This window comes from Siphateles boraxobius, unplaced genomic scaffold (assembly GCF_051911475.1).
Source record: "Siphateles boraxobius isolate OS27281-9 unplaced genomic scaffold, OSU_SipBor_1 154, whole genome shotgun sequence".
Classification (NCBI taxonomy): domain Eukaryota; kingdom Metazoa; phylum Chordata; class Actinopteri; order Cypriniformes; family Leuciscidae; genus Siphateles; species Siphateles boraxobius.
The window spans coordinates 48785-63622 of NW_027508760.1; the positions used below are offsets into that span (position 1 = coordinate 48785).

The window sequence follows — 14838 nt, forward strand, 5'->3', positions numbered from 1 at the left end:
TTTTTAATCAAAAAGCTTACAGCACCTGGTATTCCCAGGCGGTCTCCCATCCAAGTACTAACCAGGCCCGACCCTGCTTAGCTTCCGAGATCAGACGAGATCGGGCGTGACCAAGGTGGTATGGACGTAAGCGAAAACTGCTGCCAAAATTGGGCTATTTAAAAGGTTAGACCATTAATGAAGAAAACTAAGAAGAATTTTTGAAAAAACTCAAACTCTTTCAGGCTTTCTGAAGAATCTCAGAGACTTTTAAAGGCTTTCTGAAGAAGCTCAGGGACTCTTTTTTTTTAAAACTAAGAAGAACTTTTGAAAAAACTCAAACTCTTTCATGTTTTCTGAAGAATCTCAGAGACTTGTTTAGGCTTTTTGAAGAAACTCAGTGACTCTTTTTTTTAAACGAAGAAGAACTTTTGAAAAAACTCAACTCTTTCATGCTTTCTGAAGAATCTCAGAGACTTTTAAAGGCTTTCTGAAGAAGCTCAGGGACTTGTTTTTTTAAATCAAAAAAGCTTACAGCACCTGGTATTCCCAGGCGGTCTCCCATCCAAGTACTAACCAGGCCCGACCCTGCTTAGCTTCCGAGATCAGACGAGATCGGCCCTGAACAAGGTGGTATGGCCGTAAGCGAAAACTGCTGCCAAAATTGGGCTATTTAAAAGGTTAGACCATTAATGAAGAAAACTAAGAAGAATTTTTGAAAAAACTCAAACTCTTTCAGGCTTTCTGAAGAATCTCAGAGACTTTTAAAGGCTTTCTGAAGAAGCTCAGGGACTACTTTTTTTTTTTTTTAATCAAAAAAGCTTACAGCAACTGGTATTCCCAGGAGGTCCCCATCCAAGTACTAACCAGGCCTGACCCTGCTTAGCTTCCGAGATCAGACGAGATCGGGCGTAACCAAGGTGGTATCGCCGTAAGCGAAAACTGCTGCCAAAATTGGGCTATTTAAAAGGTTAGACCATTAATGAAGAAAACTAAGAAGAATTTTTGAAAAAACTCAAACTCTTTCAGGCTTTCTGAAGAATCTCAGAGACTTGTTCAGGCTTTTTGAAGAAACTCAGTGACTCTCTTTTTTTTTAAACTAAGAAGAACTTTTGAAAAAACTCAAACTCTTTCATGCTTTCTGAAGAATCTCAGAGACTTTTAAAGGCTTTCTGAAGAAGCTCAGGGACTCTTTTTTTAAACTAAGAAGAACTTTTGAAAAAACTCAAGCACTTTCATGCTTTCTGAAGAATCTCAGAGACTTGTTCAGGCTTTTTGAAGAAACTCAGTGACTCTTTTTTTTAAACTAAGAAGAACTTTTGAAAAAACTCAACTCTTTCATGCTTTCTGAAGAATCTCAGAGACTTTTAAAGGCTTTCTGAAGAAGCTCAGGGACTACTTTTTTTTTTTTTAATCAAAAAGCTTACAGCACCTGGTATTCCCAGGCGGTCTCCCATCCAAGTACTAACCAGGCCCGACCCTGCTTAGCTTCCGAGATCAGACGAGATCGGGCGTGACCAAGGTGGTATGGACGTAAGCGAAAACTGCTGCCAAAATTGGGCTATTTAAAAGGTTAGACCATTAATGAAGAAAACAGAAGAATTTTTGAAAAAACTCAAACTCTTTCAGGCTTTCTGAAGAATCTCAGAGACTTTTAAAGGCTTTCTGAAGAAGCTCAGGGACTCTTTTTTTTAAAACTAAGAAGAACTTTTGAAAAAACTCAAACTCTTTCATGTTTTCTGAAGAATCTCAGAGACTTGTTTAGGCTTTTTGAAGAAACTCAGTGACTCTTTTTTTTAAACGAAGAAGAACTTTTGAAAAAACTCAACTCTTTCATGCTTTCTGAAGAATCTCAGAGACTTTTAAAGGCTTTCTGAAGAAGCTCAGGGACTTGTTTTTTTTAAATCAAAAAAGCTTACAGCACCTGGTATTCCCAGGCGGTCTCCCATCCAAGTACTAACCAGGCCCGACCCTGCTTAGCTTCCGAGATCAGACGAGATCGGCCCTGAACAAGGTGGTATGGCCGTAAGCGAAAACTGCTGCCAAAATTGGGCTATTTAAAAGGTTAGACCATTAATGAAGAAAACTAAGAAGAATTTTTGAAAAAACTCAAACTCTTTCAGGCTTTCTGAAGAATCTCAGAGACTTTTAAAGGCTTTCTGAAGAAGGTCAGGGACTACTTTTTTTTTTTTTATCAAAAAAGCTTACAGCAACTGGTATTCCCAGGAGGTCCCCATCCAAGTACTAACCAGGCCTGACCCTGCTTAGCTTCCGAGATCAGACGAGATCGGGCGTAACCAAGGTGGTATCGCCGTAAGCAAAAACTGCTGCCAAAATTGGGCTATTTAAAAGGTTAGACCATTAATGAAGAAAACTAAGAAGAATTTTTGAAAAAACTCAAACTCTTTCAGGCTTTCTGAAGGATCTCAGAGACTTGTTCAGGCTTTTTGAAGAAACTCAGTGACTCTCTTTTTTTTTAAACTAAGAAGAACTTTTGAAAAAACTCAAACTCTTTCAGGCTTTCTGAAGAATCTCAGAGACTTGTTCAGGCTTTTTGAAGAAACTCAGTGACTCTTTTTTTTTTTAAACTAAGAAGAACTTTTGAAAAAACTCAACTCTTTCATGCTTTCTGAAGAATCTCAGAGACTTGTTCAGGCTTTTTGAAGAAATTCAGTGACTTTTTTTTTAAACTAAGAGGAACTTTTGAAAAAACTCTACTCTTTCATGCTTTCTGAAGAATCTCAAAGACTTTTAAAGGCTTTCTGAAGAAGCTCAGGGACTCTTTTTTTAAACTAAGAAGAACTTTTGAAAAAACTAAAACTCTTTCATGCTTTCTGAAGAATCTCAGAGACTTGTTCAGGCTTTTTGAAGAAACTCAGTGACTCTTTTTTTTTAAAACTAAGAAGAACTTTTGAAAAAACTCTACTCTTTCATGCTTTCTGAAGAATCTCAAAGACTTTTAAAGGCTTTCTGAAGAAGCTCAGGGACTCTTTTTTTAAACTAAGAAGAACTTTTGAAAAAACTCAAACTCTTTCATGCTTTCTGAAGAATCTCAGAGACTTTTAAAGGCTTTCTGAAGAAGCTCAGGGACTCTTTTTTTTTAAACTAAGAAGAACTTTGAAAAAACTCAAACTCTTTCATGCTTTCTGAAGAATCTCAGAGACTTGTTCAAGCTTTTTGAAGAAACTCAGTGACTCTTTTTTTTTTAAACTAAGAAGAACTTTTGAAAAAAATCAACTCTTTCATGCTTTCTGAAGAATCTCAGAGACGTTTTAAGGCTTTCTGAAGAAGCTCAAGGACTCTTTTTTTTTTTTTAAATCAAAAAAGCTTACAGCACCAGGTATTCCCATGCGGTCTCCCATCCAAGTACTAACCAGGCCCGACCCTGCTTAGCTTCCGAGATCAGAGGAGATCGGGCGAGACCAAGGTAGTATGGCCGTAAGGGAAACCTGCTGCCAAAATTGGGCTATTTAAAAGGTTAGACCATTAATGAAGAAAACTAAGAAGAATTTTTGAAAAAACTCAAACTCTTTCAGGCTTTCTGAAGAATCTCAGAGACTTTTAAAGGCTTTCTGAAGAAGCTCAGGGACACTTTTTTTTAAACTAAGAAGAACTTTTGAAAAAACTCAAACACTTTCATGCTTTCTGAAGAATCTCAGAGACTTGTTCAGGCTTTTTGAAGAAACTCAGTGACTCTTTTTTTTAAAACTAAGAAGAACTTTTGAAAAAACTCAACTCTTTCATGCTTTCTGAAGAATCTCAGAGACTTTTAAAGGCTTTCTGAAGAAGCTCAGGGACTCTTTTTTTTTTTTTAAATCAAAAAAGCTTACAGCACCTGGTATTCCCAGGCGGTCTCCCATCCAAGTACTAACCAGGGCCGACCCTGCTTAGCTTCCGAGATCAGACGTGACCAAGGTGGTATGGCCGTAAGTGAAAACTGCTGCCAAATTTGGGCTATTTAAAAGGTTAGACCATTAATGAAGAAAACTAAGAAGAATTTTTGAAAAAACTCAAACTCTTTCAGGCTTTCTGAAGAATCTCAGAGACTTGTTCAGGCTTTTTGAAGAAACTCAGTGACTCTCTTTTTTTAAAACTAAGAAGAACTTTTGAAAAAACTCAAACTCTTTCATGCTTTCTGAAGAATCTCAGAGACTTGTTCAGGCTTTTTGAAGAAATTCAGTGACTTTTTTTTTAAACTAAGAGGAACTTTTGAAAAAACTACTCTTTCATGCTTTCTGAAGAATCTCAAAGACTTTTAAAGGCTTTCTGAAGAAGCTCAGGGACTCTTTTTTTAAACTAAGAAGAACTTTTGAAAAAACTCAAGCACTTTCATGCTTTCTGAAGAATCTCAGAGACTTGTTCAGGCTTTTTGAAGAAACTCAGTGACTCTTTTTTTTAAACTAAGAAGAACTTTTGAAAAAACTCAACTCTTTCATGCTTTCTGAAGAATCTCAGAGACTTTTAAAGGCTTTCTGAAGAAGCTCAGGGACTACTTTTTTTTTTTTTAATCAAAAAGCTTACAGCACCTGGTATTCCCAGGCGGTCTCCCATCCAAGTACTAACGAGGCCCGACCCTGCTTAGCTTCCGAGATCAGACGTGACCAAGGTGGTATGGCCGTAAGTGAAAACTGCTGCCAAATTTGGGCTATTTAAAAGGTTAGACCATTAATGAAGAAAACTAAGAAGAATTTTTGAAAAAACTCAAACTCTTTCAGGCTTTCTGAAGAATCTCAGAGACTTGTTCAGGCTTTTTGAAGAAACTCAGTGACTCTCTTTTTTTAAAACTAAGAAGAACTTTTGAAAAAACTCAAACTCTTTCATGCTTTCTGAAGAATCTCAGAGACTTGTTCAGGCTTTTTGAAGAAATTCAGTGACTTTTTTTTTAAACTAAGAGGAACTTTTGAAAAAACTACTCTTTCATGCTTTCTGAAGAATCTCAAAGACTTTTAAAGGCTTTCTGAAGAAGCTCAGGGACTCTTTTTTTAAACTAAGAAGAACTTTTGAAAAAACTCAAGCACTTTCATGCTTTCTGAAGAATCTCAGAGACTTGTTCAGGCTTTTTGAAGAAACTCAGTGACTCTTTTTTTTAAACTAAGAAGAACTTTTGAAAAAACTCAACTCTTTCATGCTTTCTGAAGAATCTCAGAGACTTTTAAAGGCTTTCTGAAGAAGCTCAGGGACTACTTTTTTTTTTTTTAATCAAAAAGCTTACAGCACCTGGTATTCCCAGGCGGTCTCCCATCCAAGTACTAACGAGGCCCGACCCTGCTTAGCTTCCGAGATCAGACGAGATCGGGCGTGACCAAGGTGGTATGGACGTAAGAGAAAACTGCTGCCAAAATTGGGCTATTTAAAAGGTTAGACCATTAATGAAGAAAACAGAAGAATTTTTGAAAAAACTCAAACTCTTTCAGGCTTTCTGAAGAATCTCAGAGACTTTTAAAGGCTTTCTGAAGAAGCTCAGGGACTCTTTTTTTTAAAACTAAGAAGAACTTTTGAAAAAACTCAAACTCTTTCATGCTTTCTGAAGAATCTCAGAGACTTGTTTAGGCTTTTTGAAGAAACTCAGTGACTCTTTTTTTTAAACGAAGAAGAACTTTTGAAAAAACTCAACTCTTTCATGCTTTCTGAAGAATCTCAGAGACTTTTAAAGGCTTTCTGAAGAAGCTCAGGGACTTGTTTTTTTAAATCAAAAAAGCTTACAGCACCTGGTATTCCCAGGCGGTCTCCCATCCAAGTACTAACCAGGCCCGACCCTGCTTAGCTTCCGAGATCAGACGAGATCGGCCCTGAACAAGGTGGTATGGCCGTAAGCGAAAACTGCTGCCAAAATTGGGATATTTAAAAGGTTAGACCATTAATGAAGAAAACTAAGAAGAATTTTTGAAAAAACTCAAACTCTTTCAGGCTTTCTGAAGAATCTCAGAGACTTGTAAAGGCTTTTTGAAGAAACTCAGGGAATCTTTTTTTTTAAACTATGAAGAACTTTTGTAAAAACTCAAACTCTTTCATGCTTTCTGAAGAATCTCAGAGACTTTTAAAAGCTTTCTGAAGAAGCTCAGGGACTACTTTTTTTTTTTTTTTTTTTAATCAAAAAAGCTTACAGCACCTGGTATTCCCAGGCGGTCTCCCATCCAAGTACTAACCAGGCCCGACCCTGCTTAGCTTCCGAGATCAGACGAGATCAGGCGAGACCAAGGTGGTATGGCAGTAAGCGAAAACTGCTGCCAAAATTGGCCTATTTAAAAGGTTAGACCATTAATGAAGAAAACTAAGAAGAATTTTTGAAAAAACTCAAACTCTTTCAGGCTTTCTGAAGAATCTCAGAGACTTGTTCAGGCTTTTTGAAGAAACTGAGTGACTCTTTTTTTTTAAACTAAGAAGAACTTTTGAAAAAACTCAAACTCTTTCATGTTTTCTGAAGAATCTCAGAGTCTTTTAAATGCTTTCTGAAGAAGCTCAGGGACTTTTTTTTTAAATCAAAAAAGCTTACAGCACCTGGTATTCCCAGGCGGTCTCCCATCCAAGTATTAACCAGGCGTGACCCTGCTTAGCTTCCGAGATCAGATGAGATCGGGCGTGACCAAGCAACCGGTTCTCATCTCAGGGTGTCATATAAGGCCGTTTTGTCACGTCCTTAGGCAATTTCTGCCCACTTATATAGCACCCTGTTGCGTACACATGACACGCACATGGCTTTCAACCAACTTCAATGTAAAACCATCCGCGATGTTATTACACGCTCAGGGCTTCGCCAGTCCTCAATTCACCTCGACATTGACCGACTGCACAGACTAAAGACGTTTTCAGCAACAACGACGTATGTTTGCTTATGATTAGGATTGCCTACTACACCTATAGGAGGTCACTGTTTTCCATTATTTATCTTTCAGGAGGAGTCTATTTGCCATATTCAACACCCTTATCGTCTGTGAGAGACGCTCGGCTTAACCACCTCCAATGCAACCCACCCGCGTTTTACAGGACGCGCTTGGGCTTATATAGCCAATCCAAGTGCATGATATCAGACGCTTTCAGCATCAGTAGCGTGCGTAGGCTACAATTTCGTTTACTTTTAAATTAGCCTGTGGTAGCCTACTCAATTAAAACGTGACTAGGTATCCTAACTAATAACACCACAATATAGGTTCCATCATCCCTTAATTGCCCGCAGGAGTATATTGGCCGAATTCAACACAGACCCTTTATCGTGTGTCAGAGACGCTCATTCAAATGCAGCCACCCGCGTTTTACAGGACGCGCTTGGGCTTATATAGCCAATCCAATTGGGTGCTATCAGACGCTTTCAGCAACAGTAGCGTGCGTAAGGCAAAAATTTCGTTTAGTTTTAAATTAGCCTGTAGTATAGCTTCATGATGTAGTTTGCTCCATGATTATTATAGGCGGTCATTGCTTTCCATTATTTATCTTTTGAGAGGAGCATAGTGTCCATTTTCAACACCCACCCTTTGCGTGTGTCAGAGACGCACCTGACTTTCAAGCAAATGCGAATCCATCTACGTATTTAAGCACGCATTTGGCCAGAAAATAAAGACGCTTTCAGTAATTAAATATTTGAAAATGAAAAATATAAATAATATGTATAAATTATAAATAATATACATTATAAATAATAATATAATAAATAATATAATATAAATAAAATATGAAGTAGGTTCATTGAAACTGATCATGAAGTTTCGTCCTATAAATTTCATCCTACAAATATAAACATATATTTTTTTTTCCCTCCAGTTTTTATTGTTTAGATTAACATCGCAGTTGGTGCGGCTCAGACAGACGCTTGCATATCATAATTTTCAATTGCCTTGATTTGATGAATATAAGGCTTTCTCCAGTTTTTGAAAGCAGAATCCCATAATTCCAGAAGGTCACAGGTCACTTCTCTGACGCAGTCCATACCGGAAGTCTTCTTCGACTCTCTAAATCTTCTGTTTACTTTTCTGATTCAGGTAAGTGAAAATGTTAATATAGACATACATGCTCATGTTATGGTCATGTTAACTGTTGAAGCTGTTTACAGCATTTTATTTTATTTAACTCCCTACTTGGAATTAGTGTCATAAAAACGAAACATTTTAATAATAAAAATTAAATCCAGAGCAAATTGCTATAATGTTTGCATCTGCCTCCTGTTCCTAAATGGCATTTATGCAGCTCTATACAGAATGCAACTCCAAATAGAATTAACTTATGGGTTCATTTAAATAAAAGGGTTTATTATTATTGGGCATTTTCAACACGCACATGTCACCCAGGGCGTTTGTTTGAAACGCTTAGGGTCATTCTACGGAAATGTCCATTTTTCTGTCCCTAGCCTTTACAGAAATATTACACACACACACAAAAAACACCTTAGAATTACAATTTCTTTACATTTTAAAATAAAACAATATGTTATTTGAACAATTACACCTTCTTGAGCCATCAAGTGGCAATATTAAATTTTTTATTAATTCTGTAAAATTCCAAGCACCACAGAAGTGCTCGTCCCCACAGTCATGTACAGAGGGAAAATGCTTTATTTTGAGGTCAATAAGATGTTTTTACACAATTTAAAATACAATAATGTATACATAACTATCTAATATTCAAATTAAATGACCCATCATACCACTGATCAGCTCTACCAAACTTGGATGTCTTTTTCCAGTAATAAACAAACACTGTTAAGTTGTTTTGATTGATACTGTGAAGCAGCTTTGATACAATCTGTATTGTGAAAAGCGCTATATAAATATATTTGACTTGACTTGACTTAATATATTATGTAAATGACATAAAAAAACTAAATGCAGAATAAATATTATAAAATTTATAATGAAAGTAGTGGTCCCCTGGAGTTGTGTCACTGGTGTTACTGTTAAACAAAAATCACTTATTTTGAAATAAAAATCACACTGATGACATCAATTGACTTCCTTCGTCCAATTTCCTGAATATCTATGAAGAAAAGCCCATAGTAAATCCTCTGTCTCTTTTCAGTTATCAGAAATATTCTCATTTATCTCTGATTTCATATGAAGCTTTTAGTTGAAGTCACTGGTATGACCTACTTTATTGTTAGGTAATTGAAAAAAACAAGAATACAAATGGATTATACTACTTAATTTAGTTAGTATACCATGATTGACAACATGTGGTTTGATACCTTGCAGCAGCCATTTTGTAAAATAAATTTTTCATGAAAATTGTCACTGGTGTCACCTTTCTTATGGGTAACACCAGTGACTCCCATTTCTAGATAAACTTTATTCAAAGCTATTCATTTAGATTATATGCCAAATGTAACAATTTAGTCTCATCTACTTAATTATAGTTGAAGAATAATGATAGTCTTTTTTTTCTGTCACATTAAATACAATGCCACATGTGACATGATAATAATTTTACATCCATTTAATTCTGCTACACTCAAAAGTTAAGATTTAAAGGATTGCATCATTACTTGATTTTAACTGGTTTTCAAATATTTTCATTGTTATAGCAAATACAAGGTTGCGGAAACGAACTAACCTCATTCAAGCACACTTTTAACAAACCTGATTCAAATAAATAAAACATAATCTCCTTATTTGTTGCATTATTATTATTTTTTGGTAACTCTGACTACATGTGCTGAAAAAAATTAGAAATAATATTTCATAAAAACATTTAGTATTGCCAAAGAAGTAAGGTAACACCAGTGACAAAAAAAATGGTAGATGCGGTCTTTAAATAAATGCACAAAAAATATAAAAAATCATTAAGCTGTCATTTATGCGTATTCATAAAGGCAACGGGTAATCTAATAATGTGGCATTAGCTTAAATGTTAGAAAAAGAAATACATTTTAAGACATCTTGCCATACCAAAAGTGGACGTTTCTGTAGAATGACCCTTTAACCAACTCAGAAGTAAACCTTATCGACTGAAATATTGGACGCTCATGGCTAACTTCGCTTGTTATCAGTGTCCGACTGTCGGGTAGCATTGATTGCTCTCTGTATACAATGAATAGGTTAAATAAGCCTTGCTATTGTGTCATATTTGTCGTTCAGCCAACAAAGACTGTGAAACAGGCGACAGAACGGTGCTTCGGACAAGCGTTCTGTTCAAAACTTCGCGCATTCCCGCAGTACGTTACGTTACGTTACGTTAGCCTACAAGCAATACACTAGGCCTTATAGGCCAGATATTAAATAAATTGACCTAAAGCCGTATTTCAATCTTCAGTGTTGGGATGTCTACATATTTCTCTAAGGCATAGGCTACAGGTGCTTTGACTGTTTATTACTTCCATAATCCCCATCTTCACATCTTGTAGCCTACCCTGCAGCAAAGATACTAGTGAACACTGATCTTATTCACATAATAATCCAAGATGATTATAAAGATTAGATTGTATGTTTCTATTTATTTCACTGACATGGACTGTCAAAATTCTCTCCTTTTCAGTGTGTTTGAAAAATGGAGCAATTGGATGATTTGGAGTTGGAGGATGATCTTCAGGACACCGATAAACTTCTGCAGGATTTAGATGTGGGTTATTGTTAAAAATCATGCTTTTTATTTTTAAACTGAAGTGCAGCTAAACCACCATTAAGCCAAGTTGTTTCTAGTGAAATTGGACACTGCATGTTACTACAGTTTCAAACATTTAAACCTTCTAAAAAAATATTAGCCTACACAAACATTCATTTACACATTAGGCTATATGGAGTGTTGCATTTTACATCTTGTTAAATTGAGTAGAATGAAGCACAGAGGAAACAAAAACCAGCGCCAGTCCATTGGAGGAAGAGAGATGGGCAAGGAAATCGTATTCCTCAAAGGCCATTTAGGAAAAAGCCATCTGGTCAGTATTACTACTCCTCTTGCCCCTTTTGAAATGTTTACCAAACAATTTCCACAAGGAAATATAATGCAACACCATTGTTATTTTCAGCACACCCCGGCCCCGCAAAGCGACAGCAGTGTCCAGGTAAAGGAAACAATTTCAATTTTGCAAAAAGCATATACTTGAAGTTGATGTTACGACTGCTTACATGTTCTTTACAGTAAATAGTCTGTGAAAGACAATTTAAAACCGTCAGATTATTTAATTTTCTGAACAATAGTCAATATAATGTATAAACAGTCTTTTTGTTGTCTTTTAAATTATATTGTCTGCAACTCTTTGCCTCCTGCTTAAAAAAATAGCATTCTTTTTTTAGGGACAGTGCATTCCCAATGTGATGTACCAACTGATGTCAGTGTCAGCTTCACCGAAGGTACGTGTCTAAAAACACACACACACACACACACACACACACAAACACACACACACACACACACACACACACACACACACACACACACACACACACACACACACACACACACACACACACACACACACACACACACACACATATATATATATAAGTTTTATTTGTATAGCACCTTTCATTCACATAATGCAGCTCAAAGTGCTTAATTAAGTGCTTAAAGTTCAGCCCAAAGTGCTTAATTTAACTTTTGAAATTTTTTGAAAAAGCACTTTTTGAAAAAGTGCTTAATTTAAATGTTGAAAATTGAACACAATAATAGTGAAGAAAATAGTAATAATAATAATACATTTTGAGGCTAACACAGCAAGTTGTTGCGGTGGTGTGTATATATATATATTCTGTCTAGTGTTAACACGCGTCAGCACACACAAACGGCTGCAACCACAGTGCGGTCCCCCCATGACAACCGTCTGGATTGAGCTGAGTAGGGGACATCTCTAGGGTCTTCAAGTGGGCACCTTCCGTCCTCAGTGTTTCGTCGACTAGCCCACGACACCTCAAGAGGGCTCGACAGTGACTCTGGCGTCCCAGAGTCACCCCCCTCGTCCCCCACCCAACTCAGCCCAGCTTACTGACCTCTACATCCCTCCTGCTGCTGAGACCTAACCACAATCTCACAATCTCTCCGCAACCCAACCATACGCGCCAACCCGTTTGACTAAGGTGTCGAGCCCCACTGGTGCATTAATATGCAGTTTCAGTGGCAGCGGTTCCATATGGCATACCACCTACCGCAAAACACAATATCTGCCCAACCACCCGTCATTCACGCATTATACACAGGAACGTAATGTCTGTAAATACTATACAACCTATACAAATAAACCAACAGACTCTTCAAGTTTTCAAGAATTCTACGAAACCGTAGCATGGCGGCCTGTACACAGCCAGCTAGAATCTTTCCGTCTCAACCACAGCCAGTTGCTGCTCCTTTCTGCTGCTTCAGATAAGTTCTTTACTGTGCGACGCAACTCTTGGCCACTGAATCCGACGTCTCTGAGGAACCGGGTTGTAGACTTCCACTGGATAAACCTGGACCCTCCATCCTCGCTGTTCTGCTTCAGTGGCCAGATGAGCATACCGCAGTTTCTTCCTCTCATATGCCTCATCTACCGCATCCTCCCATGGCACTGTTAACTCTATCAGTTGAACAATGCGTGATGATCCAGACCACACAACAATATCTGGCCGTAGGTTAGTGGTGGCAATCTCAGGTGGAAAAATAAGCCGTTGATCAAGATCAGCCAGCATCTTCCAGTCCCTAGCAGCTTCCAGTTGTCCTGGGCGAAAATTGGTGTTAGCACCTTTTCTTGGTGGTTGCTCGCCTGGGCGGAGGAATATTGTCTTCTGCGTGTAATGTTTTGCTAGAACAGGCGGCAACTTATTGGTCATATTACGCTTGCCTTCCAATGCTAAAGCCAAACATCGCAATACTTGGTCATGGCGCCAAGTAAACTGACCTTGGCTAAGAGCCAGCTTACATCCTGTCAAAATGTGCCTTAATGTGGCAGGTGATGAACACAAAGGACAAGAGGGATCCTCTCCTACCCAGAGGTTTAGGTTCTGCGGTAATGGGAGAACATCATATGTTGACCTAATAAGGAAACTAATCCTACTCTCTTCCATTGACCAAAGGTCTTGCCAGCCCATTTTGCATTGTTCCACACTCTCCCATCTCATCCACTCTCCCTGCTTGGCCTGGGAAATGGCCTTTATGCACCTCATCCTCTCCTCCTGCTTTCGCACCTCGTTGACTACCAGCTTCCTCCTTTGAGCTGGGCCTGCCTTGTGCCATTTAAGAGGAGCTAAACTGAGCCCAAAACCCCCTCTTCCATGCTGTACCTGTCCCACGATATCCCCAATTTAAAAAACAAAGGTCAGCCTTTGCCTCTACTACAGATTTCTTTGCTGACCACTTTCTACCAGTTTTTACCACAGGGGCTGCCTCCCTTACACATTTGTCGCGTGACTCTGCTAAAGTCATTTCCAGTCTGACCTTGGGACACTTAAACTCCTCGGTTAAAGCAGAGACTGGCAGCTGCAATACTCCTTTACTATAAAGTCCCACTCTACTGAGGCAGCGTGGAACTCCCAACCATTTCCTGATGTATGAACTTATTAACGCTTCCAGCTTATCCACTGTTGTCAAAGAAACCTTGTACACAGTTAGTGGCCACAGCAACCTTGGCAGTAGACCAAACTGAAAGCACCAGAGTTTTAGTTTGCCTGGTAGGGCACAGCTGTTTATGCTCTTCAACCCTTCCACTGCTTGTCGTCTAACTTCTCCCACTCGAACTGTGTCCTTTAGATCCCCATCATACCATCTCCCAAGACTCTTCGCTGGCTTCTCAGAAACTGTTGGTATTGCCTCACCAGTAATGAAGAATGTTTTATCTACTACCTTTCCTTTAACTATCGAGATGCTCCTTGATTTAGAGGGCTTAAATGGCATTCGTGACCATTCAATATTATCTGTTAACTTCCCCAATAACCGATTAGTGCAGGCTACTGTTGTAGTCATGGTTGTCATGTCATCCATGTATGCTCTGATTGGTGGTAGTCGCATCCCAGAAGCCAAGCGGTGTCCTCCTACTACCCATCTTGATGCCCTAATGATTACTTCCATTGCCATGGTAAAAGCCAGTGGAGAAATGGTGCATCCTGCCATTATTCCAACCTCTTAAGCATTGCCATGCGGTGCTGAATTTTGGAGTTGAGAAACTAAATTGCAAATCTCCAAAATAGGCTTTCACTAAATTTGTTATTGACATTGGTACTCTGAAAAAATCAAATGCTTCCCAAAGCAGCTCATGTGGCACTGAACCATATGCATTAGCCAAATCCAGGAATGTCACATGGAGCTCCTTACTCTCCTTTTTAGCTGATTGAATTCGTTGCCAGATAACATTGATGTGTTCTAAGCATCCTGAGAACCCTGGAATGCCCGCTTTTTGAACTGAAGTGTCAATGAAGCCATTCTTTTCATACAAATGGGATTGATTGATTGTTTTTGTAGTTGTTGTTGTTTTTTCTAATATTAGACTGTAAGGATACTCAAAGAAGATCTGGACAGCCTGAATGCTGCGAAAAAGGAGCTTGGCATTGATGATGACACAGTGCAGCTGTGGGTGGCTGATGTGCAGAAGTGGGCAGAGGGTAAGTTTGCCTATTTAAAAACTTTCATCATAGAACCCTGCACATTGACAACTAATTATTCTAAATTTCAGCATTGTAGCACACACTGTATATCAATGTGCTTATCAACATTCCTGGAGTTGCATTGCTAAGCCAACTGCAAAAATGTTTTTGCTGTATCATTTAATTGATTATTGCTCACCTTCTAAAGAGGGCAATGTGTGCTGAAAATTACTGTGCAAAATGGCCGATTCTTACCTAGCATTGTAGCTTACTGGGAGCACTGGCCATTAGCTACAGCTTCTCCAGTTCAGTAGCACCGATTTTGGTCGAGTAATTCCTATCAACGGTACTTGGCTACGATCAAGATCCATTTAGAAATTGGCCAGAT

The 14838-nt window shown here is 38.3% G+C and overlaps 8 non-coding genes and 5 pseudogenes across 8 annotated transcripts; all 13 read right to left on the reverse strand.

Annotated features, from left to right (window-relative positions):
• Nucleotides 1-13: 13 nt before the first annotated feature.
• LOC143738830 (5S ribosomal RNA) lies at nt 14-132 on the reverse strand. The gene has a single exon (XR_013204046.1). It is a non-coding gene; the product is annotated as a 5S ribosomal RNA (ribosomal RNA).
• Nucleotides 133-507: 375 nt separating this feature from the next.
• Nucleotides 508-626, reverse strand: LOC143738822 (5S ribosomal RNA). Its single transcript, XR_013204039.1, has one exon. It is a non-coding gene; the product is annotated as a 5S ribosomal RNA (ribosomal RNA).
• A 172-nt stretch (nt 627-798) lies between these two features.
• LOC143738831 (5S ribosomal RNA) lies at nt 799-916 on the reverse strand (annotated as a pseudogene).
• A 483-nt stretch (nt 917-1399) lies between these two features.
• On the reverse strand, nt 1400-1518 carry LOC143738840 (5S ribosomal RNA). The gene has a single exon (XR_013204048.1). It is a non-coding gene; the product is annotated as a 5S ribosomal RNA (ribosomal RNA).
• A 373-nt stretch (nt 1519-1891) lies between these two features.
• On the reverse strand, nt 1892-2010 carry LOC143738823 (5S ribosomal RNA). Its single transcript, XR_013204040.1, has one exon. It is a non-coding gene; the product is annotated as a 5S ribosomal RNA (ribosomal RNA).
• A 170-nt stretch (nt 2011-2180) lies between these two features.
• On the reverse strand, nt 2181-2298 carry LOC143738832 (5S ribosomal RNA; annotated as a pseudogene).
• Nucleotides 2299-3304: 1006 nt separating this feature from the next.
• Nucleotides 3305-3423, reverse strand: LOC143738826 (5S ribosomal RNA). Its single transcript, XR_013204043.1, has one exon. It is a non-coding gene; the product is annotated as a 5S ribosomal RNA (ribosomal RNA).
• Nucleotides 3424-3802: 379 nt separating this feature from the next.
• On the reverse strand, nt 3803-3911 carry LOC143738833 (5S ribosomal RNA; annotated as a pseudogene).
• A 582-nt stretch (nt 3912-4493) lies between these two features.
• On the reverse strand, nt 4494-4602 carry LOC143738836 (5S ribosomal RNA; annotated as a pseudogene).
• Nucleotides 4603-5184: 582 nt separating this feature from the next.
• Nucleotides 5185-5303, reverse strand: LOC143738828 (5S ribosomal RNA). Its single transcript, XR_013204044.1, has one exon. It is a non-coding gene; the product is annotated as a 5S ribosomal RNA (ribosomal RNA).
• Nucleotides 5304-5675: 372 nt separating this feature from the next.
• Nucleotides 5676-5794, reverse strand: LOC143738824 (5S ribosomal RNA). The gene has a single exon (XR_013204041.1). It is a non-coding gene; the product is annotated as a 5S ribosomal RNA (ribosomal RNA).
• Nucleotides 5795-6076: 282 nt separating this feature from the next.
• On the reverse strand, nt 6077-6195 carry LOC143738819 (5S ribosomal RNA). Its single transcript, XR_013204035.1, has one exon. It is a non-coding gene; the product is annotated as a 5S ribosomal RNA (ribosomal RNA).
• A 270-nt stretch (nt 6196-6465) lies between these two features.
• Nucleotides 6466-6582, reverse strand: LOC143738839 (5S ribosomal RNA; annotated as a pseudogene).
• Nucleotides 6583-14838: the final 8256 nt, after the last annotated feature.